This window comes from Canis lupus, chromosome 11 (assembly GCF_003254725.2).
Source record: "Canis lupus dingo isolate Sandy chromosome 11, ASM325472v2, whole genome shotgun sequence".
NCBI lineage: Eukaryota > Metazoa > Chordata > Mammalia > Carnivora > Canidae > Canis > Canis lupus.
The window spans coordinates 43,973,376-44,000,313 of NC_064253.1; the positions used below are offsets into that span (position 1 = coordinate 43,973,376).

General features: G+C 36.4%; 2 long non-coding RNA genes across 7 annotated transcripts in view; one reads left to right on the forward strand and one right to left on the reverse strand.

The window, feature by feature from the left end:
- The window catches only part of LOC112650489 (uncharacterized), a 218,511-nt gene extending 217,327 nt beyond the window's left edge, over window positions 1-1,184 (reverse strand). For all 3 annotated transcript variants that reach the window (XR_004803701.2, XR_007414042.1, XR_007414041.1), the window contains exon 1: window positions 1,092-1,184. This is a non-coding gene — a long non-coding RNA (uncharacterized LOC112650489). The remainder of the gene's footprint in view (window positions 1-1,091) is intronic.
- On the forward strand, window positions 1,181-25,922 carry LOC112650427 (uncharacterized). Of its 4 annotated transcripts, XR_007414044.1 has the most exons (6): window positions 1,184-1,331; window positions 8,360-10,058; window positions 13,398-13,495; window positions 22,517-22,701; window positions 24,329-24,475; window positions 24,719-25,922. It is a non-coding gene; the product is annotated as an uncharacterized LOC112650427 (long non-coding RNA). The 4 variants fall into 4 exon arrangements; XR_003130159.3 differs by lacking the exon at window positions 8,360-10,058 and having other exon boundaries at window positions 1,181-1,331; XR_007414045.1 differs by lacking the exon at window positions 1,184-1,331 and having other exon boundaries at window positions 7,200-10,058.
- Window positions 25,923-26,938: the final 1,016 nt, after the last annotated feature.

A 26,938-nucleotide genomic window follows, 5' to 3' on the forward strand; every position in this document is an offset into this window, starting at 1 on the left:
CACACCTTTTAACTACATGGAAAAGAACTATTTTATAAAATATGAAAATATGATGCAGAAACTCTGGTTTTTCTTCTGCCACTCTCCTCCCCACCCCCAGCAATTGAGCCCTGCAGATTCTTCTTACAGTTTTCAATATATTGGTATCAACATTTCTTAACCTCAGTTAATTCTAGAGACAAAATCCATGTAAAATTTAGAAGAAAAATGCAAGGATGAAAAAAATTCTCTCTACACATTTAGCTGGAAGGAGACAAATGCCCTGAAACAAAACACATTTTACAGCTTAAGTTCTTTCTTCTAATTATAAGTGTGGAATTTCAAAATAAAGGAACACAGAAAAGTGATGACCATCAAGAAGCAGATAGGCTGGCTGCCAAAAAGCTATAAGAGGGTATCTCCTTTACTGAATTCATCCCAGTACAAGGTCTGCTCTTCAGTTATATAGGCCCAAACCTAATTTATCAGATCTGGAGAGAAGAGGGAAGTTCAGTTAACCAAGCTTATAGAGAATGACATGTAAAACACACTATCAATTCATTAATTAACAACGAAAATGGTAACAAACCTGCAGAGTCACATGACCAGAATATTTATCTCTCTTGAACAGATCTGCACTGGATGCTAAATCATAATCATTTAGTTGCTTGGAGAATAGGGACTCAGAGACAAGAGAGTTGCCTGGATGATTTACATATTTAATGCCTCCAGGACAAGATAACTAACTCATGTGTCCAAATTTGCTACAAGAGATCGGTTTGTGAACTTGTTCAAGCCACTATTTTATCAACATTTCCCTCTCATTTCTTTGTAAATCTGGATCACTACTGGGAGTTATCCCATAAAATTTTAAAGGTGGTTTTAGTCTATTTTAGCTACTCATTGATTTTTGTTAAGCTCTCAGGGACTGATCAAATTGTTAAAGATGAACTTAAATAGCACTGATGTCCTGAATATTAATAGATACTAAATATTCCTGGGAAAGAGAAAACATTTTATACACATACAAAAAACCCTACACACATAATGTATGTATATTGTGGAAATGTAGAAATGTTAACTACTTGCTATGTGCATATCCTAGAACTCACACACACAAAGTAGCACACTGATTTCTCTTTCTCCCACTCAATTGTCCTTGTTCATATCCTGGAGCCTTGGAACTGAATTTCATTCCATTCTATTCCACAAGTCACATCATAATACCTGGATCCAGAATCTGTTCACTAGTGGCTTAAAAGACTAAATATGGAAGGTGACATCATTTCCTAAAAGTGGGTCCCCTATGAAGCATGAGTAAGACTGTGGATGGATTCTGAGAAGCTGTCAAGGTATGTAGGGGTGCTGGAGAAAAGAAGACGGCAGATAGAAGTCAGTGTGGAGCAGAGAAGATGCTGAGAATCTCAAAGACATATTTTCAGTCCTAACAAATTTTGCTCAGAGTAGGCCTTAATAGAATATTTCATAATAAGACAGACTTTATACTTTAAGGCTCCCCCTGCCTGTAGCTCTGTTCAGATCATGTCTCAAAGTTAAATTTTAGGGGAAAAAATCCTAAGGAAATTCTTTCCTCTCCCTCTCCCTACCCTCCTTATCTTCTTCCTCTGTGAAAATTTCAGGGACATGATAATTCCAAGGATGATAGGAAAGAAAGGAAATAGCAAAATTGAGTTTAAAGGAATGGATAGGAAAAAATAAAATAAAATGTTCTCCAGGTTTACAAACTGAATTGCTGCTTTGGTAGATTCTCCTTTTTTCATAGGAATGGATGTAAATCAGGATTTACTAAGATTCAACAGAAAATTTTCTGCTTTTGAAAGATAAAACAATATCCCAAAGGATTTTGCTACATTAAATAAAGGAAACCAAAAGAAAACATTTTATATTAATTATATAAAGAGGTAAATGCAGACATTATAATAGAAAAAAATTCAAGAACTCAGCTTTAAATTCAGTAACAGAAAGGGATACAAATTATAAAATTTAATCAGCCAAACTACTGCCAAGTAAATAGATTCCATTTTGCCCCCATGAGATTTCAGCACTATTGCTAGTTGATTTCTTTTTTCACTTTTGGTATTTTTTAAGCATTGTGTAACTAATTCTTTCTCAATGCAATTTAAGAAAATAGGTAAGAGCAAAGTGCACACAAATAGGAGTTCTGATGATATCTAAATTGACTGTGCCAGGATTATAGTCCGTTCTAGCTCCAAACTAGCCGATAAAAACTTGATTCATCTTTTATTAGTGTAATAAGCACAGTCTACCTGTTCTATTCTAATTGCAGAAAAGAGTTCATGGAAGTCATGGAGAACCCTGTATGAAAAGTATAAATCACTTTTATGAATCCAATTGTTACAAGCATATATAGATTTACAATGGTCAAATTCTTGAAGTAATTTTCTATAAGCTTCTCAGATTTGAAGTCTGAAAAAATTTACCAAAGTGTAAGTAGCCAATATCTTCTCAGCAAGACATTAAAACTAGAAGAATTTGAGTGAGTGCTGAATCTGATTTCTTTCTCCCCAGTAAAGTAGTATCATGATTAGGGGCATGGACATTATGGCCATAAAGCTTGGACTTGAGTCCTTTCTATCTCTTAGCTGTGGATCCTGGAACAAGTTATTAACTTCTCTGAGCTTCAGTCTTCTCAACTGTAAAAAAAATGATAATAAGAGCACTTAACCCAGAAAGTTGTTATGCTGATTAAACATAATACATGAAAAGGTGTACAGAGTACAAAGTCTAAAAAGACAGAAGTAGAAAACCCCTGTAATATACTATTTGTGCTCTGGGGGATTTTATTTAGAGATTTTTTTTTTTTTTTATGATAGTCACAGAGAGAGAGAGAGAGAGGCAGAGACATAGGCAGAGGGAGAAGCAGGCTCCATGCACCGGGAGCCCGACGTGGGATTCGATCCCCTGTCTCCAGGATCGCGCCCTGGGCCAAAGGCCCGCGCCAAACCGCTGCGCCACCCAGGGATCCCGTGAGATTTTTAACTGTTAAATAACTAACAGAAGTGAAAAACTTTTTTTTCCCTAAGAACAAGTTGATATTGGTATAGATTTTTATAAACTTGAAAAGATATGCATTCTTATATTTGGGTCCACCTTCCTGAATGGGATTAAGGCCTTGGCACTTAAAGTCAACAATGATGCTTTCTGGAGTCTTAATTTTCATAAAGATAGTAAAAACAAGACATAAAACAAAAACAAAGAATACAAAACACTCAAAAAACTATTTCCCATCTAGAGGAAGAGGATTTCCAAAGACATGAGCAGTGAACAGCTACATTTTCTATGTAGCTACAGCTACATTTTCCTAATCCAACTTAAATTACTCAAATCCATGCGGAACCCATTTGGTACACAGGAGAAAAAGATGAAGGGCACCACTGCTTATTTTACCTGCCTGTAGTGTTTCATCAACTTCCTGTCCTGCCATTATCTTCAGGCCCAGAGTATGGCTTCTCCTTCACTGCCACTCAGCTGGCTTGAGAGAAAGGGAGACTAAGATTGAGCTGGTAATGAGTGATACCCATGAGAAGATCCATGGACAGAACAAGAAGCACCCCCACAGAGCAGCAAATGTAAACTACATAACCAGCAAAGATAAGTGTGCCCTCAGTTTCCAAGAGGTCCATGTTGTTATTATCTTCAGTGAAGGGTTTGGTCAAGTAATGACATTTTAGCTATAAGGTGTGGTTGTTAATATCATGCATTGGCTTGACAGCCTTGGCTAGAACCACACATGCTATGTGGCTTTGAATGTTAAGTCTCAATTTGCTCACATGAAAAATGGTTAATAATGTCTCCATATCAGAGTTACTGTCACAAGTAACTGAGTTAATGTATGTGAAATATTGCAGAGTGTAGCATATAGTACCATACCAGAATATGACAGATGATAGTAGTAGTAGTAGTAGTAGTAGTAGCTACTTAAAATATTTCTAGGAGGAGATTCTAGGATGTTTTCTTATTCTCCCATGCTAGAAACTAGCCTCTTGCTAGATTTTTAAATTAAAAAATAAGAAAGAAGTAAAAGAAAAACTCTGCTCTAGCCTAGAAGCAAAACAATAGGACAAAGCAGTAAATCAGCAATGATTTAAGACTCTTTAGTCAGGTTTGCGACCACATGAATGACATTCAAAACAAAAGCAATGTTCCTATCAACCTGAAAGGTTATAATATATGTAAAATGAACCATATGGAGATATGATTTCATCCAATTTATAAGCTGGAAAGAAATGTAGGGAATCTGTAACTCAATACACTCATCTTAGAGATGAGTGAATTCATACCTAGAAAATGTGTGTTCTAAGGTTACCAGATCCTTAGTCCCCAACATGACAAGCCAGATACCTGCCAGTCTTTCCTCCAAGACCAATAACTTTCCCTACAATTCATTCCTGGCTTTAATTATGAGCTACAGTAAAAGTTCTTGTTAGGAAGAGTAGACTCCTAAAGCAATTCTGAAGTGCCCTTGAACACTGACAAAAGCAAAGATTTGGGACAGTGACACTTTATATTAGATTTTCGGGATGCTTTAGATGCTATCATTTCCCTATTTCACTGCGAGACAGTATTTCTGGATTTTATTCTCATGACTCAAAGCAATGAAAGAAAGTCAAGCATAGAAGGTAGTGTTTACCTGAATAATTGGAACAGCTTCTTATGAGCTGTTTTATTTACTCTTTGGGTAAATATATTTATTATTCAGGCAGTTTACTTTTATGCATTACATATTTATACAACATTTTAAATGCATATGGTTTTATAAACCCTGTTTAATGTACATTGTATACTGACAATAATTACCAGAAATTGAAGCATGTCATAAAAAATTGTATGAAACTTCAGAGAATTTCTAGCCTCTTCTATTTTACTACTGATATAACCACAGTGGGATTTACAGAATGTCACTGCCAAATCATCTGAAAGAGCAATGATTTTTCTCTAGTTATATATTTATAGTTGAACAAAAATCTTTGTAGTAAACTTGCAAAACTGGTATTGATTTATAAACAAATAATAGCACAGTATTTCCAGATTTTTGTTTAAGCCTATTCAATGACATCGTACATGACAGACATTCATTTCTCCCTACTGTGTGCCAAGAACTGTGTCAAAGAAGAACTTTATTTTAGTTCAGGGTTTCTCAATTGCAGCACTCTTGACATTTAAGACTAGAAAATTGTTTGCTGTAGGGGGCTGTCCTCTGCATTGTAGGACATCTTGCAGCATCCCTGCCTCTACAGCCCTCCCTGCCCAGCATGGCAATCAAAATGCCTCCAGGCATTGCCATATGTCTCCTGGATGGCAAAATCACCCCTGTGAAGAACTACTGCTTTAACTAATTGAATTCTCTCAATAATCCCATGAGATATGTGTCATTGTCTCCATTTTCTAGATGAGATGACCAGAAGCTTAAGGAGTTTAGCAATTTCCCCAAGGTCACACAGATAGAAGGTGGACATCAATTGAAGACCCCAATAATTTATTCGCTGAATGATACTACTTCACTCAAAGACCCAGAACATAAAACATAAAAATCTACAGATCCACATATATTTCCAGCCATACTGAGGTGGAAAGACTCCTTTTATCTTTTTTTAAAAGATTTTACCTATCTATCTATCTATCTATCTATCTAGAGAGAGAGAGAGAGAGAGAGAGGGAGAGTACACACACAGAAGGAGGAGTAGAGGGAGAGGGACAAGCAGATTTCTCACTAAAGGCAGAACCCTACACAAGGCTCAATCCTATGACCCCAATTGAAATAAAAAGTCAAATCCTCAACTGACTGAGCCACCCAGGTGCCCCAAGACTCATTTTTAAAAGGTACACACCATTTCCCCTGGAAAGTTTTTTACTCTCATATCCAAGTCATGAGTCATTTTGAGTTATGCTGCAGGCACAAGGAATATGCAATTTTTAGTGGCTTAGTCAGAAGTTTGTTTCTGGTCCATGACGTGTTGTGGCATGGGCTTTGCCCTATCATCCCAGAATGCAGGTTAAGGATAAAGACCTGTGAGGGACATACTAGTCTCTGCAAGATGATAACAGAACCAAAAAATGGTGTTTAAAGTTTCTGCTCAAAAGGGATATAGATTCCTTCCATTCAGTTTCCATGGTCAAAGCAAGACAGGTGACCAAGTATGAAGTGAGTGGTTAGAGAAGTATATTCCTCCAGGAGGGAGGTGCTGAATGGGGGTGGGCCAGGTAAAGAGCATCCTAGTAGGGAAGACAATAAATATTTTTGAAAAATAATACAACTTTCATACAACTACTCTGAACAGTGATAAGAGGTACTGTCATAGAGAAAAACAATTTTTTTTTTTTTTTTTTTTTACTCAAAATGCCTATATCTGTGTTTCCTGGAGAAAGTAATCCTGATGTGGCAGCCAAGTGCCAGAAATGGAATCATTACCCATTAACATTTTAGAACCCCCAAAACACTAACAAAGCAGAGATATCACAAGACGGATGCAGCCTCTCAGTTCTTTCATGATAGCCTCCCTTTGAGAGGCTGAACAAATTCCTGTCCCTCTCTGTGTATCTGTTCCATGAGCTCTTAAATGGGAGCTCTAAAAACAACTCAGCTTTTACCTGATTTCTGGCCTATTCTGAGTAAGGAGCAGATAATCTTCTAAGAATACAAAGAGCATTTGTTCTTGGTATCTTGTGAGAAAATGTTGCATTGATCATGGGGGTCTGCAGAAGAATGCAGCACAAGCAATTCATTTCAATGCTTTCACTACACAAAGCTCCCCCTCCCTATCTCACTTACCCCTCCCCTTCCTACCCTCTACTCCCCACAATCTCTGAGGAAAACTTGTGACCAAAAATCATAGAAGCTACTATAAAACAAAAAGTTCTTTTTCTCCAAATGTTCTTAAATGTCAGTCATTTAATGGAGTTACATAGTAAGTCTATTTATTTATTTATTTATTTTTAAATTTTACTTAAATTCAATTGACATATAATGTTAATTATATGCTATACATATAATTATTGGTTTCAAAGGTAGAGGTCAGTGATTCATCAGTCTTATTTAACACCCAGTGTTCATTACATCATGTGCCATCCTTAATGCCCATCACCCAGTTACCCCGTCCCCCCACCCCCTCCCCTCCACCAACCCTCAGTTTGTTTCCTATGATTAGGAGTTTCTTATGGTTTGTCTTCCTCTCTGATTTCATCTTATTTTTTCCTCTCTTCCCTGAAAAAAAAATTATATATATATATATATATATATATATATATATATATATATATATACTTAAAGTATACACAAGAAGGAGAACAGGATAGAGAAAGGGAAGGAAGGAGGGTAGGTAAAGGGGAGTATGAAGGATTAAAGATGCTGGCAAATCCTTGACACCCTCCTCCCACTCAGATGTGAAGTCTAATTTTCCTACCCTTAAATCTGAACTGGCAGTAGTAACTTTCTTGATCAACACAATGCAACAGAAGTGACTTTCTAGGACTTCTGAGGGTAGGGAACTATACTTTTAAGTCTTAGAGCTTCATCCCAGACCTTTGGGAACATTTGATGTTATGAATTGAATTGTATTCCCCCCAAAATTTATTGAAGTCTTAACTCCTAGTACTTGTGAATGTGTCATTATTTGAAAATAGGGTCTGCAGTGGGGATTAAATTGATGTTATACTGGATTAGTGTGGACCCTAAATTCAGATGACTGATATCCTTATAGAGAAAAAGATATTAGAAGACACTGAGACACATAAGAGGAAAGATGGCCAAGTGAAGACAAAGATGGGAATTGGATTGATGGAGCTGATGTGGGAAACAAAAGCAGTAGAAAGTTATTAAATTTCCTTACTATGTCCAGTCCATTGGCAAGTTCTTAAAAGTGACATTCCTTTAAGAACTTGGCTGTCTTGATGTTAATTATTTGCTAAGGGCAAATGGCAATCTTAGCCTCAGGACTCTGTAAGTCTACTTTAACATACAAAATTCCTTTATCTCTAAAGGATAAAGGAGATCCCAAGTGTTGGCAATCATCCTCCAAGCATATGATCCACTGATACACACCTGAAGGGTCTTGTGACTAAGATTTTATTACACAGTCATAAATGACCTCCTCCTAACAATAGCTAGCCCCCTCAGGGTCCTAGATCATTGCTTCCAAAATTCCTTAGAGACTTAAGCTATTCCTAACCCCCTCCCAACTTGAAAATATATAATGAGCCACTCCTCATGACACCAGTACAGCTCCTTCTGATCCGGGGTCCTATCCCTGTCCTTTAATAAAATCATCTTTTTGTGCCAAAGACGTCTCAAGAATTCTTTCTTAGCTGTTGGCATTGAACCCTAACATCTTTCCTACATCAGAACTGCAAGCCAAGGAATGACAAGGATTGCTGGCAGCCACCAGAAGTTAGGAAGAGGCAAGGAAGGATTCTTCCCTGGAAGAAGGGAGAAATGGCCCTACTGACACTTTGATTTTGGACATCTAGCCTCCAGAGCTATGAGAGAATAAATTTCTATTGTTTTAAGTTTTTCAGTTTGTGGGAATTTGTTCTATCAGCCCTAGGAAACAAATACACTTGGTCTTAGGATGCTTTGTCAGAGAACAAACATTCCATCCATACTGTGAGAATCACAAGCCATGTGGAGACACTACACGTGGATACTCACCAACAGTCCTAGGTGACTTTCCAGTGCATGGCCAGAATTCAAAGCTAGACACCTCAAATGAAGCAAAAGGTCATGAGTGAAGAGGTCATCTCAAGCCTCACACCCTGTGGATGTGAGATGACCTACCTAACCCATTCTAGAATTACTGATCCACAGACTTGTGAACAAAATAAAGTTGCTTCAAGCCACTAAGTTTGGGAGTAATTCATTACACAGTCATAATTAAGTGGCACACTCCCAAGTACTGAAAGTAAGCTACGTAATAAAAACCTAAAACATATAGCCTCGGCTTTGGAATAGGCAGCAGGAAAAAACTAACAGGACTTTGAGGAGTTGACTGGTGGAGGCTTGAAGGAAAGGAGAAAAATATTATCAGATTCCAGAAGAAAAGGGAATTGTCATGTAGTGGCAAAAACTTGGCAACCTGCTTGCCAGCACTGGCCTGGAAAACAGTTTGCCTATTGAATGTTTGGATTTGTTTATAAAGAATTCTAGATATAATATAGAAATTGCCAACTGGCCTAGCAAAATCCTTCTCAAACTTCAAGAAAATTATTAGCAAAATAAATATTTTAAACCTCTCTGGGAATAGAGAGAAGGAAGGAGGTAGGAGAACAACAAAGAGGAGTGTGATAGATTGAGGGTGATGACAAATTCTTGACACTCTTCGAGCTGAGAGCTGAAATTGAGTTTCCCTACCCTTTAATTTGGACAATTACACAGCATTTATTCCACAGCAGTGAATAACTGAAATGGGGGAAAATGTAAGCAAAGAACAAGTGAGGAGGACAAATCGTAAATTGTGAATATCCTGGAGTGAGAATAAAATGTGAGATGCACATCTGCCTCTTAACTGACTGACCACTTCACCTGGTAAATGTTATTCAAAGGTTTAAAGATTATATGCGCAGTCACAACATGGTAGGTAACACAAACCAACTACTTTACATGATGTTTGATCAAAGAAGTAGCTATGTGTTTAATTCTGGAGGCAAGTCTAACTGTTGTATTGTGGAGAACTGCCAGTTTTGTTTCTAAAGTGCTATCTCCCTGAGGGATTTTCAAGGATAACCCTCTTGCCTTAGGCATTGATTTGAACCTTAATCTGACCTAAAATGTGACTTCATTATATCCTTTCAAACAGAAAGGATTCACACAAAGCAGAATACTCCTGATACAAGTATTTGAGTAAGTGTTAAATAATGAAGACAAATAAATAAATAAATAAATAAATAAATAAATAAATAAATAATGAAGACACAATCTAATACATTTGCATTTCCTTGTAGGTAAACCTCCTGATTTTGCAAAGTATTTAAATTGGCTCACAAGGGATACACTCAACACTATAAAAAATAAACGTATGTAAAAATCCAGGAGCAGAGAAATCCAGGTAGACAAAAAGTAACAAATTATGAATAGTCAAACTAATGCTAAATAGCTATTAAGCAGAATTTGGGTTTGAGCATCCAGACAGCTAACTGGAAAAAGAAAGTATCTGTTGCATGTTTCTCACTGAAAGTAAGAAGAAAATATTTCCCTTGCAAAGGAGAAACAAAGTTCATTTGTGTCACAGAATTCTGAAAACATTCCTTAGGGAATTGCCACTAAGGACACCATGATTTCAAAACCATCTCTACAGTTAGCACCTTGCCCAGAAACACGTTCCTATTAATATGCTTCTTCAAGCTTTTCTCAATGAATGAAAACAGAATTCTGAAGCTCAACTCCATTGCAGAGACATACAAAACCAGAAAAACATATCCAGAAATAGCTCTTTTTTGCTCTGCTACTAGACTATGAGCTTTTTAAGGTTAAGACAGACAAACAAAACATGTTTTTCTTCTCAATATGCAGTACGTATGCATCTAGCATACATGGCACATAGCATCACACAGAGAGGCCATAGTTGTGTTTCTGAGAGCATATCTGAAGGAAGGGCCATTTTGTTATATAAACAAAATCCGTTTCCTCTCACAATTGTTAGACTGCCTCATCTTCAGACTCAAAAGAATAACAATGTGATTTTTTTAATGCTGTATTGGAATGCATAATAATACATAAATGTGGGTGCTTGTATGTGGAATTCTGGAAACAGAAAACAAATATTATCATGAGAGTTACCTAGATGCACTTTTTTTTTAAGTTTTTTATTTATTTATTTGAGAGAGAAAAAGAGAGAGAAAGAAAGAGAAGGAGAGAAAGGGAATGAGTGGGGAGGGGCAGCAGGAGAGGGAAAGGTAGGCTCCTGGCTGAGTACAGAGCCTCACATGGTACTTAATCCCAGCACCCCAGGATCACGACCTAAGCCGAAGGTGGACACTTAATCGACTGAGCCACTGAGGCACCCCACTCCTCTTTTGTTTTTCCCAATGCATTGCAGTGTGAAATGTTTACAGCTTATAGCTCATACAGAACTAAAGCAGAGCCTTACTTACTAGAATATTGAGAACAAATAGTTCATATTGGTTAAGCATTAAAATATCTCAAAAGTTTTAGAAAAAAATCAAGACCAGCAATGCTATTAAAAATGGGCGTTATTAGAAGCAACTGTAGTACTAAGTCTAAATTATGGGATGGGAAGAGGAAACTACTACCCAAGTTTGGTGTGGATTTGCAGAGAGCCCTTCACAAGGCGGTTTAATGCTTAGGTAGGTGACTTTCCTTGCTGTCTCAAGGGCCAGATAGGACTAAACCTCTCCCTAGTCTTCAGTCCACATTGTCCTAAAATGGAATGGAGCAACTAGGAAGAGATTTAATGTCTTTACCACTTACAAAAATACAAAACAAAAAACTCAACTCTGTAGAGCAGCCTGGGAAGTAGCACTTAACATTTTTAGCAAGGAGCAATTTGTGCCTGTTGAGTGGGCGGGGGGGGGGGGGGGGGTGTGAGGAGGATGGGGGGGTGGGGGGTGGGGGGGGTGGGGAGGGGTGGTAGGGGATTGGAGGGGAGCCAATCCCATCTATCTCACAGCCTATGAGCAATTTGGGTGGCAAAGATGAGCAGAGTAGACTGGGAAAGGTACTTAGGGCAGGATATTGTATAAAAAGGAGTGTAAACTCCTCAGAACAACTAGTACTTTTATGAGTGCAGGTTCAGACCAGAGAACAAGAGCTGAGACCTACAGGGCAAAGACTTAGTGCTCTGTGCCACAGGGAGCTTATGACCTAGTCCAGAAGAGACATTATAGAATGCTCTGTTTAGATGTGCCCTAAGAGACTATCTAGTCTGGTGGCTTTCAAATAGTCTTCCTCTAAGTTCTACACGAGTCACTCAAAGGCTACCAGGGGAAAGGAAGGAAGACCTGTTTGGCAGATTCTCCAACTTTAAAAAGAATAGCTCTGCTTCGATAGGCTTTATGTATCAGATTTTTAAAAACATATCTTTTAAAAAATAAAAAATAAAAAAAAATAAAAACATATCTTTTAATGCTAGTCCACTGAAAATAAAATTTGAAGGCCCTTTAAGAAAACCATTAGTTGTTTGTGATAGAAATCTGTTCCTTTGCTTTCCCAGCATCTCTCTTCTCCTTGTTGGATCCCTGATCAGACTTCAGGTACCACGATTCCTCTTACAGTCTGTAATTTGGAGGAATCAGCCCTATTACTGGCTATAGTCCTGAAAATAACTGATCAATTAGTCTATTTCATTCAGTCTCTCTGGCCACAGTAACTGGTCAGGAAAAGTGTATGACTCAAGGCAGATCCAACAAAGCTCCAAAAACTCAGTTCAGCGTTTTCAGATTAGAGTTAGCTTCATTTATTAGGATTACTAAGAAGATGAAATTGAACCTGAAGTTGCTAAAAATACATTCCTGAGAAAGTGCTCCTGTGTTCTACTTTGTCGAAAGTCTGTACTATCCCTGGGGTTTAGTTGCATGGCAAATGAACAAATTTCCTTTCTTTTTTTTTTTTTTTTGTATATAAGTTTGTTTTCTTTCCTTTATAATCTCAGAACTATGCCTCATACCCCATGCTGACTTTAAAGGGAGAGCTGAGGTGCCCATGAAGTAAGGTGATTTGCCCTGTGTTACAAAGCTAGTGAATGGATACCCCTGGTTGGGACCTAAGGATCTTGCTTGACTCTAAGCCTTGTGCTCCTTCCACTACAATTATATGCTCAAGGCAATGTATACTCACAAAATGAGTGGCATTTTAAACACAGTGCTATTTCTAAAAATGGGGATAAGTATTAAAAAAAAAGCCAACACATTCAATTTTAAATTTACTAGAGAAACATATAATCTAAAGGAAACACTGTAGTGGGATCCCTTCACTGTGTTTGGGTATTCAGATATTCACACATCCTGACTTGAATGTTTGATTCCATTTTAATGGATTCCTGTCAGCCCAAGACTGTTCAGATACCCTCAGAAGAAGGCCCCCCTGAATCATCAGTGCCCTGTGGACACATGTTGCATTCTGATTGTATGCGTTTGCTTCCCAAGTCACTGAATCCTCACCTCTCCCTCAAAACCTCAAAATGGAAATACAGTGGCAGTAATTGACTATGTCAGTAAACAAATGACTTCATGAGAATTGCAGTTTGAAAAATCCTCCCTCTCCTTTTTTGTATTTTCACTTCTGAAGGTAAGAAAATGTTACAAATTTATATGCTAATACAGTGTAGTTCATTTTGTTCCACCATTAACTAGCTGCCTAACCTTGGGCAAGGAAGTTCTCTCTGAGTCTATTTCCTGGGTGTTTTGGTTAGAATAAATCCCCTCTAAAGTCTCTTTCAGATCTAATAATCTCCAAAACTATGGACTTACAGCACATAAGAAACTGCATAGATATAAACTGCAGCAAAGCCCTGCATTGGATACTCAGGTGAGCATGGAGCACTTGGATGCAGGCTGCTGTTACGAGGCATCTTGGTGCGGTAGGCCAATGTTTTGTGTATGTTTTTCTGAAAATTGTGTGGAAATGTTCAAGGTAGACAATTTCTATTCAAACAACAATTCTTGCAAGTTTTTGATGATTAGAAATAAAGCTTGGTATTAAAAAAAAAAGCTATCTCCATAAAAAACATTGATCTGAAAGAAGTAGGTTTATATAAACCCAGTGGCCATTCCCATTGCATATTTGTTGGAAATTTTCAGAATTTCTTGGGAGCTTATAAAGTATTTTAAGTCGTAAACTTTTGGATGGAAATGTAACTTCCTAATAGTAACTTAGGAAATAGATGGGATAAAATGTTGCCTCTTTTGACAATTTTGTCACTGTTATAATTTCACATAAAATGATTAAAAGTGCAGCATGGGGAATATAGTCCATAATATTTTAATAATTTTGTATGGTGGCAGATGGTAACTATGCTTGTGAGCATTCTGTACTGTATGTAATTGTCGACTTACTATGTTGTATATATCATATGTCAATTACACCTCAATTTTTAAAAAAGATAGAAAGTTTGAGGACTCAAATGCCAAGTAGCATGTGGTAGACTTCACAAAAATATCAGTTTCAGCCCTTTGCTGCACTATAACTGTAGCTCTTTCCCCAAACGCTCCAGATGCAGGAATGTCTTATAGCCCTGAGTGTCTTATTATGTGATGGATACTAAGGAGTCACTGTTGTCCTATACTGCTTTCCTGGCTTACCATGATGACTGGCCTCTTTGGGAAAGACAATTTCCCTTACATGAGCCAGGTACAGTGCAAGCAGCAGTCACATTTGAGGTTCTGTTTAATCCTCACAACATCCTGCGAGTTTCTGGCACTGCAAAGTTCATGTGGTGCCAAAGCACCTGCTGATTATCACTCACTACCCTGTGGGTGTCTTCTCCAGTCATGGCTCTTATTTCTTCATCAAGAGGTCTTATTTGACAGTTTACTCCTTTTTTGTACTTTTTTTGCCTAAGTAATTAAAGGTACTAAAAATTTCAACCCGTTATAAGGGAAGGAATCACTGAGTTACAGAAATATTTCAGGTATCTTGGGTGGCTCAGTCAGTTAAGTGTCTACCTTTGGCTCAGGTCATGACCCTGGGGTCCTGGAATCGAGCCCTGGATGGGACTCCCTGCTCCATGGGGAGTCTGCTTCTCCCTTTCCCACCTGCCCTGCTTGTTGTGCTCTCTCTCTCTGTGAAGTAAATAAAATCTTTTCTAAAAAAGGAAATATTTCAGGTATCTCAGCCATATAGCTAACGCAGACAGAAATACATGGCATGCAAAATTAGTCATACGTATCCTTTAGGCCCTTCTCAGAGAATCCTTTAACCCCCACCACAGGTACCAAATGTCTGATTAAACAAAGGTCCATTTCCTGGCTTTCTCCTCAATCTTTCCCCTTTCTCTCCATCCAATGGAAACAAACATCTGTCTTCTCTCTCATTTTTCTTGTTTCGTGTTTTCCCTAATCCCTCCTTCATTTTCTCCTTCTGCTCTCTCTCTCCCTTCATCTTTCTTTGGGAATCTGCTTCATTATTATCTTTTTAAGCTAGCTTATATTGAATGTCTTTGCTATCCCAAATTCTTGCTTTTTGTTTTTAGCCCAACACGTTTTTGCATATCATCCTCTGACATATGCTAGGTTTCAAGAAATGACCAACAAAGGGATACCAAATATAGTATCTTCTGAGATTTTATGGAAGTGGCACCTTCAATCAAAGTCTGGTTGTGGGAAGTGAGGGAGAAATTGCAGTATACAAGCTTTAACTACTTGAAGGTATATATTTCAGAAATTTATGGTATAAATAAATGAAAACATCAGAATAGATTAGATAATAAAGAAAGAAACAGAAACATTTGGAAGAACAGAAGAGAGACACTTGTAAAGAGAAGAGACTTTAGGAACTAAGACTAAGGAATTACCCTATCCTGGTATTTATCCATTTTCTCTGAAGGAGCCAATACCTAAGTGTAACTAGACTGAGTCCTGAAGAATAGATAACCGAAGACTTCAACTGAAATGAGCAGAGAGAAACTTCACGATATGAGCAAACTTCAATATCCTCTTCAAAATAGTCTCAATATAGTCATAGCAAAAAGCCTTTATAAAATCCCCAAAATGCAAAAGAAATGTAGGAATGCTTATTTAGTTCTTATTAGAGAATGTTAGCAGCCTGTTTCTTTAAAATTTGAGACTTGAGATGGTTAAACCCAAAACCAAGTCAAGAAAATTATCATTCTTGGTACAATTTTTGATACAATCCATTCAGGGAAAATAATATTTACTTTGCCCACTATTTATTATTAATCGGAGATCACATTAAAATTCTATAAGCCAGTATATTGTATTTTCAGTTGATGGAATGAAGAAGGACGTCTTATCTTTCTTTTTCTTTCCACTCATTGGGAAGCTTTATTGAAATAAATTCATTGAAAAGTTTTAACAATTTGTGATTTTAATTTTAAATTCCTTCTGGTGTAGGGTGATTTTAGAGACATGGTCAGGACATGCTAGGTTATGCTATAATTAATAACTCCCAAATCTCAATTGATTCCAAAAACAATGCTTTATTGTTCATTCTACATGTCCACCCTGGATCATCTGGGGGCTTTGCTCTGAAGCTGATTTAACAATTACTATTTCAAACATTCAGGATTTCATGTTTCTATATAATGTACCAACTACAGAGATGTTGTTGAGATCATGTTGTCCTCAGTGACAATTCAGTAAGGAATATTATTTTCATAACTCTAGGACAAAATAACATATTTATACTAATGATATGAAAATAAGAAAATATGTTTTCCAAAACACAGAATATCCATATAAGTATCCATTAAAAAAAAAAAAAAAACTTGATAACAGCAGTTGACTTTGGGAGAAAACTACATGGCTTAGAACAGGGTTGGATACATAATTATCTTTTATTTATAACCATCTATATATTGACTTTTATATTATGTACATGAATTTTCTGCCAGAAATCAAGTCACTATAATAATTATCTTTAAATCCCTCTTATCAGGGCTAGGGTGCTGAGAATATGAACAGGAATAAAGCTCATGCCATTGGTCTCATTATTTTGAGTCAATACCTAGAATCACAAATCCTAGATGATACAGATTATGACTCAGAGTACAGATTACAACTTCTAAAATATTACAGGGTTTCCACCAAACAGTTCCCTCACTCCGCTCCAGAACACTTACACATGTACACACACACGAGAAAGACTTTCATGGTATCTCAGCTCATAGAGAAACTCTGGAGAACATGTGGGTTAATTCTCTGTATCAGAGGATTTTTAAAGTGTGTTCTACGTTGCCTCAGAGTCCACTTGGGGTATGTAAGAAGGTAGCCATATTGACAAGATCAGATCATCCTTCAACTAGAGCAGCTCTGCCATATATAATGAGTTTCCACTGTAAGTTTTTGTCTGGAAAAAAAAAAAAGATGATTCTAAAAAATGTTTGAAGTCCACTGATGTGAGAATCTCCTCTATTACATGCTGGAAAAGAAACAAGCCAACTTCTGCAGAAGCCTCTTCAATGCTAGGGAATTCACCACCTCATTAGATTCTTGGATAGCTCGAACTTTTAGAAAGTTGGTCTTAGACTAAGCCAAAATCTGCCTCCCTATAACTTTGATCAATTGGTTCACATTCTTGCTTTGGGCTATTTAATTGCTGGTAGAGATTTTAGTTGCCTCCCTGAAGGCAGAAGACTTAATGTTTTGTAACTACTATTGATCTTTGGCTAGCTTTGGCCTGTAGCTGGGCAGCTAGATAATTTATTTCTCTTTGAGGTTCTCTGATACTATTTCTGGACTACATTTTCTGTTTTACTTCTTCAAGCTTTCATTTCTTTATGTGAAGAAATTTGAATACATGATCTTTTTTTTGTCTGTGAACTACGCTTTTTTACATAGATACCAATTAACTGTTAATTATTAAATGTGTGGGTGAGAGGGCACAGTTATATATTTATAGCTCAAATGAAGGCTTGAGATAATTTGTATTAAATATTATGAAAATCTTTATAACAGTAATATTAGAAAATTAAGTAATGGAACAAGCTGCCAAGAAAGGTGGCATAATGACTGTCACTAGAGGTATTCAAGGTGGAAATAACCACCTGTTGTGAGACGATGGTGTAGAGCTAATTATATCTTCTGGTTATCATCATCATGTATATTCATCCAGACTACCCTCTTCAGGTTACTTGAGATTTTAGTGATTTTAAAAGGTTCAATTTAAGCATATTCATAGAAACACATGCCATCATTACTACTTTTTAAAAATTTTTATAAAATGCTTAGAATTTTCCATCCTCAACTCAATCTTTAGGATATAATTTGAAAAAAAATCTATCAAGGCACAAAAATTTTCACTGTAGCTTTATTTATGGGAGTACATAACTTAGAATCTTAGAATCTTACATGTCAACACATTGTAAAATGGTTAATAACTTATGGTATATGCATGCAAAGAAATAACTGGGTAACAAATTAAGTTGTATTCATAGTTTGTAGGAGCATGGAAAACCTCCACTTATAATATTAAGTGGAGGAGCACCTGGGTGGCTCAGTCAGTTGAGCATCTGACTCTTTGTTTTGGCTCAGGTCATGGTCTCATGGGTCATGAAATGGAGCCCTGCTTCTGATTCATGCTCAGCAGGGAGTCTGCTTGAAGATTCTCTCCCTCTGATCTTCCCACCCACTCATTCACTGACCCTCTCTCTCTCAAATTATAAATATTATAATATTTATATTATATGCTATATATTTATTTATATTTATTATAATATTATAAATATTTAAAAATATATATTAAGTGGAAAACCAAGGCCTTAAGTTGCATACAAAATATAATTCCAACTTTGGGGAAAAACTGAATGGAAAAAATAGCATTTCCAGGAAAATGAAGGAATATTTTAATGCAGACCACTTCCTCTGCTATAAATATTTAGGAAGATTGGATAAAAATATATGAAAAACAAAAACAAGGAATTTAGTCAAAATTAAAATTTAATGAAAGAGTAAAAGGAAAATCCTCAGATGCCAAAATAAAGAGAGAACCCAAAACTAATGTTATCTAGTTGATGCTGATAGATGCAGAGGTATAGTGCCCCTCACTAGGCCCTGGGGATAGGGAGCTAAGGCTTTGATTCTCATAGATACATGACACCCACACATTGCTGTAGGTCTCTTCAAATCAAAGAGTGAAACTATGGATCCTTCATGAAGCTAAAACTCTAAAAATTCCCACCATGAGAATGATTTAGAAGCTACGAATAATCCCAAAGAAAGAGAAATTTGCTAACTGCTCAGGGATCTGTGTGGGTAGAGGTAGGAAAAGGGTATTATCCTCAAACCTTTGCCATGCTTGTATGTGGAGTCAAATGTAGTTAACCTGGCAAGTGTGGAAATCCTGGTCTAAGAGCAAAGATATACCTGGAGTGCCAGCAGAAGAGAATAACAACAAAAAGCCATGTAGATATTCATCTATTGCTTATGGTAGGACTCGTAGAGAGAAAACAACCCCAGCTGAGGTTGAGCCTACCATTAAAGGTTACAAACAAAACACAAACAAATCTATAAATTAGAGTCTGCAAATACAAGAAATAGAAGTAGCAAAGTGAAATAAATAATATAACACCATGGGACAATAAATGTAGTTTATTTGAAGCTATTAAAAGGAATAAGAGAAATCTGAAAGCTATAACAAAGCCAAATGATGCTCTGAGAAAAATATAATGTGCAGATTGGGAGAGGTATAATTCTAGAACATATGAAAGGGTTAACAAAGTATTACATATCATTAGTGGACTATTGACTTGTATTACAGAGAAATTTATTGTCTTAAAAACATACATACAATGACTGTCTAATCACCAAATGGTGGTAGGCTAAGGTCAATATATATGTTCAAATATAAATCTCTCTCTCTCACCAAATAAAACAGTAAGTTCAAAATATACTGGTATGAAAAAAAAGTATACCTTTTGATCCCTTGGAAGCAAACATTGGAGAAAATTTAGTCAATGGGACAAGAGATGAATTTCTTTAAAAAGGCATAAAAGGTACAAACCATAAATTCTAAATTTTATAAACTTTATTAATGTGATTTTAATGTACAAAAATATATAGGTTTTATTATTTTAATGTACCAAGAAAGACACCATGTCAAGCTTAAAACATCAAGAGTAGACTGAGAGATGATATTTGCAAGGTATAAAATTATAAAATCAACTAACTTACATTTACAGTGAAATCAATATAAAAGCCTGAATACTATAGGAAAAAATGCAAGAATATGGAAAAACAGGCAAGAAAAGAGGAAATAATAATGGCTGTTATATGTATGAAGAGATACTTAACCTCAACAGTAGTCTGAGACATGTAAAGTAAAACAATACTGAGGTAACATCACTGATATAACCAAAACTGAGTAAATAAAAATCTAAAAAAACCATTTGCTAACTAGAATATATAGAAATGCACCATGACTCCTATAGAAGGAGGAAGTATACTTTGTATAATTACTACTAAGAACAATTTGGCATTATTAAGTAAAATTGAAAACTGCCAGTGCTGTGCAAGTTTGCACAATGATGTCCATTAAAACATTCATCATATTAAAACCAAGATAAAGGAAACAACCTAAATGAATTCCATCAATAGAGGAATGCAAGTAATATTTATATAGTAAAATATTTTAAAATACTTCTAATGAATGCACTGCATTCACCTAATTAAACATGAATATGGAAAACAATGCTGACTTTAAAAAATGCAGAAACACATGTAAGATATGTTTATGTCAAGTGTAAATACATGCTTATCAGAACTGTATATCGTTCAGCCATGGATACATGTGTTTCTGGTAGAACTATACACACAAACCTTAGGGTAGTGGCTACATCTCAGAGGTGCCAAAGAGGTGACATGCAGTCAGGCTTTTGGTCACAGATTGGCAATTTTGAAATTTAAAAGAAGTACCTGAAGCAATTACAGTAGGCTGTTCATATGTGGGGTATCTGAGTTGTGAACACATACGGTTGTGTCGTTATATATGGCCTTTTGTACATTAGCAATAATCCAGATTTTTTAAGGTTTATATTAAAAATGAAGATTCTTTGGGGCACCTGGGTGGCTCAGTGGTTGAATGCCTGCCTTTGGCTCAAGTTGTGATCCCAGGGTCCTGGGATTGAGTCCTGCATCAAGCTCCTCACAGGGAACCTGCTTCTCCCTCTGCCTATGTCTCTGCCTCTCTTTGTCTCTCATGAATAAATAAATAAAATCTTTAAAAATTAAATAAATAAATAAATATGCCTTTTGGTGAAAAGTAGCACACCACAATCTATTTGTGGTTGTTCCTAGGTAAAGGAACTACAAAGTTTTGTTTTATACTTCTATACACCTTTTTCTAATTTTTATCTAATGAGAATGTTTTACTTTATTAGAGCAAAATTTATTTTATTTAAAAGGAAAGCATATCTAGGGCTCTCCTCTGAAGATTTCTTCTGAAATGAAGCTGCCATCGTGATATGGCTAGAAAGGGTATATGGCTAGAAAGGGTATCATTTCTTTGAAAAGTAAACAGAAGTATATTTTGGAGTCCTTTCAATCCCATTATGCAGGCTGCCTCTACTTTGCTAACTGCTGGCATAGATGCTGAGATTCATTATCACTGGGGCAGAAGGGGTTCTTTTTGCAACTAAAATTTAGATTCTGAGGGGAATAAAACTCCAAAAATTGCAAATGGTCAAACTGAGTACATTTTTTTCCTCTATATTTCTAAAGATCACTTCAGCTATATAATTTAGGCAGTTTGCTTTGCTAACATCAGATCAGTGTCTCTTACCTGCTTTTCACTGATACTTGTTTGCCTAAAGTTCTAGGAAGGACTTTTATAAGTGTTCCTCATGACATTAGGCTCTTAAAATGATACAGTCTGATTTTTTTTTCAATTTTAGGAATTTTTTTGTGCTGAATAAAACACCAAACTCAACATGTCAAAGGAGAAAATGGATTTCTGATGGGTAGAAAGCATAACTGTGCATCCATATCTTCTCTAGCACCCAGTCATGCTTATTTGATACAATTTATACTTGTGTTAGTTATATTTTTAGAACTTTTTTATAATAGTTTTATCCAAAAATTACATTTGCTCCATAGGCATTTAATATACCACTGGATGACTATTGATTTTTTTTCAAGGTCTCTCAAAACCTTGATGTTTTTAAGAGGAACTGTCACTCTCAGCATCTCTTTCCCTAGACTTAGAAAATATGATTTCATCACATGCAGTGGGCTTAGGCAGCAGGCAAACCCTTGAGACTGATTACATGGTCTCACGATTCCCTGGGGTTAATTAAAAATGGACACTGCAACATTATGCAGAAAAGTCTAAGTTCCCTTTCCCAGAATGGAAGAGAATAAACAATGAATTTTTCCAATTTTGTCAAGTGCCTTACAGAAATCATAAAAGAAGACTGTGAGACCAATTATTTCTAGAAGTAAACAGTGTGATGAAACTTTGACTTTCATAAAAATCCTTAGGTTTTGATCTTTCACAGTATCACTTCACGTCTCTCACACACACATACTCTCTCTCTCTCTCTCTCTCTCTCTGTCTCTCTCTCTCTCTCTCTCACACACACACACACACACACACACACGGCCTGAATTAGATATTCTATTGACATGTTTTGGAAGAAGGGAAGATTAAGCTAAGTGTTTTGAGATTCAAACCGACTGTTCCATAGTTTCTAATCATTGCAAACCTGATGTTTTAAATCATTAAGCCATTCCCTCTAGCTTACCATGGGAATATATTTCCATATAGTTTGCTGTGATATATTGAGAGAGATAAGAATTAGAATTCATTTGCTATTTAATTTTTCTCCCAAAGTGACTTAAAAAGGTCATCTAATGCTCACACTTCTTCTATTTCCAGAATATTTTCATTTCATCTATCAGAAACCCTTGTGTCAAGATAATTTATTTGACTCGACTTTCAGGAATTCAGCATCATAGCTATATTCATGTGAATAAATCCAGAGTTCTTTCAGATTCTAACCAGCCAAGTATGGGAAAACAGAAAATGGTGATATTTAACATTTCAAATTTATCATACAGGAAGTAAGTTTCCATGCCTTTCCTTACACTGAACAAATCTCAAAATATTACAGGTGTCTATTTTTAATTTTAATACAAACTTACTCTTATAACTTAAGGTATTTTTATATCTCTGATCAAAAAAAATTTTTTTCTCATGTGAGCATTTGTTTTATGGAGGTTTCTGATCACATGGTATAATTTCCTCTCTTCCTGTCAGTTCTCAGCTCCCCAACTTCTGAGACACTGGGGCAACCAAGATAGTAAAAAAAGAGAGAGAGAGAGAGAAGAAGAAGAAGAACCTGAAATAACCATTTCCAGGAAAGCGGACAGTCAGAAATCCAGAATTAGAGTCTAGAGAATTTTTTAAAACAAACAGGATAGGAAGCATGAGTCTTGAAACAGGAATCTGGTCAGATTTGCGAGCCAGGTACATTTTCTGAGCCTTATGATATTGTAACTAGATAGATTCCAGGGCAGAGGATGGAAGGAACATTATGCTCTATTTCCTTCATATCCCCAGAACTTAGCATGTATCTGGTACAGGACAGGTTCTCAATCAATATTTCATGAAATACTACAGCATGAGGAAATAAACAAATTTTTAAAAAGCAACAAACTATATGTAATTTAAAAGGTCTCTATAAATCCTAAAACCATCCCACAATCCCTTTCCTTTTATCAGAGATTGCCTGGTTCAAATTCTGATGCAATGGCTCAGGAACGCTAAAGGGGTAAAACAGTCCACCCAGCCTATATCCAACAGTTCTAAACTTTCAATCCATGAAAGTACTCACAGACAAACTTGGTAAATGCTGATTCTCAGTCCTAATCAATCAAAGAATCTGATGCATTTATTTAAGGATAGAAAATAGAAATCTACATTTTTAACAAAATACCTCAAGTGATTTTGTGATTCAGGTTCATATAATCTTTGAATCTCATTTTAAAAAACAAAATGAGGTGCCTGCGTGGTGCAGATACTTGGTTTTGGCTCAGCTCGTGACCTCAGGGTCTTGGAATTGAACCCCACGTCAGATTCTGCATTGAGCATGGAGTTTGCTTAAGACTCTCCCTTTGCCTCTGCCCCTCCCCATCCTTCTCTCTCTCTCATGCACTCTCTCAAATAAATAAATCTTTAAAAAACAATAAAATGAACCCTCAATAAATGTTGAGTGAATGAATAAAATTAAATGAATGCTGGCCCTGGTTAGGCTCCACTGCTTTGGTTTTATTAGGGATAGGCCAATGCTTTCAACTAGGAGACAAAATAACACCAACATTTATTAAGTGCTTACTAGTGTCATTCATAGTTGCTTCCCCTGAAAAATAATCTGTACAAACCACTAATGACCACGGGTTTTGTAATCCCTTCCCCTTGAGAACATAAGCAGCTTTGACCTTCTCGGCTCTGCTAAATACCTGCTCAGGAGAAAGGACTGAAAAGTAATGTGAGGGCATGGCATCAGGCCCCTGTAGTGATGCTGAGCCAAACATCACTCATCATCCTTAAAACACAGCATAATTTTTACCATAAAACAAAATTTCAAAATAGAATAATCTCATTTACTTTCCTGTTAACTATTATGGGCACCCAAGATAATGAAGTGGACTTCCCAGGGCTCACATACCTCTTCATCCTCTCATTAAGGCCTATCATGTGCATCTGAAGGGAGAGTTTTCAGATGGAAATTGTTGATAGGTAATTCCTTCAAATCAATCATACTTGAGAAAGAAACAGAACCTGGATTCTCAACGTACTATTTTAAACCAGCCAATTTATATCAGCATCTCCCAGGTATGTATTACATGGATATTTCCAAGGGTAAAGAAGGCATGTGTCACCTCTCAATGTGCAGGCAATTGCACATGAAATACCTCTGTGGCTTGTTGCTGAAAAGTCACACCTCTGATCCACAGATCGGCTTAATTTAACCATTTTTCAACATGTTAATACATTTCCCTATTTTAAATTCCTGCTTAGTGGAAAGTTTCCCCATTGAGCATCTGATTTAATTTTGTCTGCTTGGATGCCCTTTAGGTAAAGGACACCATTCAATATCGGAATTAGAAGCATTCTATTCATTTTCCCCCTGCAGCCAGGGAAAGAGAAAGAGGAGTGCAGAGGCAGAGACTCAAACAACTCTAGATGCAGCAATTCTCTAGCCGCTGAGCAATGAGGTTTCAGACGCTGCTGGAGGACCCATTCATCTTAATCCATCTGGAAAGAGGGCTACGCGCAATATTTCACAATCTAAGTACTTTCTGACAAATCTATTAATTATGCACTCAAACAAATTATTTGCTGCCTGTGGAGAATTGCTACTGGATTTTCTCTTGTGCCAGATCCACGTTCTCTTTTCTGCTTTTAACTCATTGCTGTCATTGGCACAGTCATCTCGCTCCCCTGTTTTAAGCATCTAACATTTTAAATTAGAACGTGGTCATTACTACAGAGAAGCCACAGGAGGTTAAGGGAACATGACAGTGAAGAGCTGAATGATATTTTCTTTCTGCCTCCTCCCTGACACCTTTTGTCTTCCATTCTATTCTGTAGCAAAGCATATGGAAGACATCTCTTCTACATGCTAGAACAATAGATGAGACCATTAGTTTGTGGCTTACTCATGCTTCTCATCCACAACTTTGACTTTGGTTCCTCAGTTCTAAAGACAAGTCCTCCTCCACAACTTATAAAATTAACAACTCTATAAAACATGCATGGTGTGTGGAAGGAAAAAAAATACATAGTTACAACTTATTCTCTACTAATTTGATCATTACATTTTAGTTCTAGCACACTATTTAAAGATCTCAGATTTTTTTAAAAAGTAATTTCCTAGCCTTAGAGATACTACATACAATTCTAGAAAGCTACTGAAGACAAAAGATAAAAATGAAAGTCATGCGTAATACCAGCTGTTAAAAATATGTGTATGTCTTTCTAGTCCTTTTATATATGTACAGAATATATATGCTTATATTGAAAAACATGTACATGACTTTCTATGTATCTTTAACTTGCCATTTCATATCTACCCTCTACATTGTGAAACCTTACCATATGTTGGGGAAATATAATTAAAAACAAAATTTCTTCCCACGGAAATCCTCTCCACAAAAATGGAAAAGGAAGACACTTTTATTATTGAATAAACATTAAACTAAACATTACCTAAATGTGATACACATCACAAGCAATCTGCTAAGAGATTGCAAAGACAGAAAGAAACCTCACCCTTTTACACAGCCAAGCAGATACAACCCATTACATACATGTATTCAAGATAAATAACCACTCGTCCTCAAGAAAGAGGATTTAACAGCACCATTTGTCCCACACAGTTCATCCTAACTTTACCTAGTAGTTGAGGTGGCGATCTGTGCTCACTGATAGGCTTTACCCAAAGGAAAAACTGACTCTTTATATCTTGACAACAGGAGGTACTTTCGCAACTTGGAGCAAGGTGCCTACCACTGTCAGACTCCCACCCTCCCACAGAAACAGGGAGATAGAATGCTCTTTCCCTTAATGTTTACATCTCAAAGAGATGGCTCTCAGGTCCTTGCAAAAGACATTTCTAGGTCATAAAGCTGACAAAAGTTCTACTAGTTTTCAAAAGGATTTAAATATATTTCAAAGAAAAAGGTAAGTACTAGCAATTATTAGTTTTCTAAAGTAAATGCTCTAAAAACAGAAGGGGAGGGAAATCACTCATTTACAAAAGGGATAATTAAACCTCTTATTTTTAATTTGTATGTGTTCTTACAACGTATGCATAACTTAAAAAGCCTTATAACATCTTGTCATAAAAATAGAGAGTAATTTGCCTAACTATCCTCCACCATTGGACATTAATTTTTAAAAATCATTCCTACTTTAAACAATTTTGCAATGCACATTCTTATCAATGGAGTTTTTAAGCACTTTTATTTTTAACCACATAAATAATGACAGTGTTCTCTGTAGGTTAAAGAGAAAAAAATATTAAATACTGCCTTCAAAAACATATACATGCACGCATTGGACACACAAACCTACTCAGTCCACTTCTCACAACTTCAAATGCACATAGCAAATATACCTAGTGACCAGCAGCATGCATTCAACAGGAGACCAAATGCCTGGAAAAAATAATGTTCAGTTCTATTAAATCCTGAGTTCAGAACTCAGCTCCTTAAGAACATCCATAAACTGGCCAACTGTTCAGTTCACAGAAATTTGGAGCATTAATCCCTTATCTCCTGACGATTAGAGCTG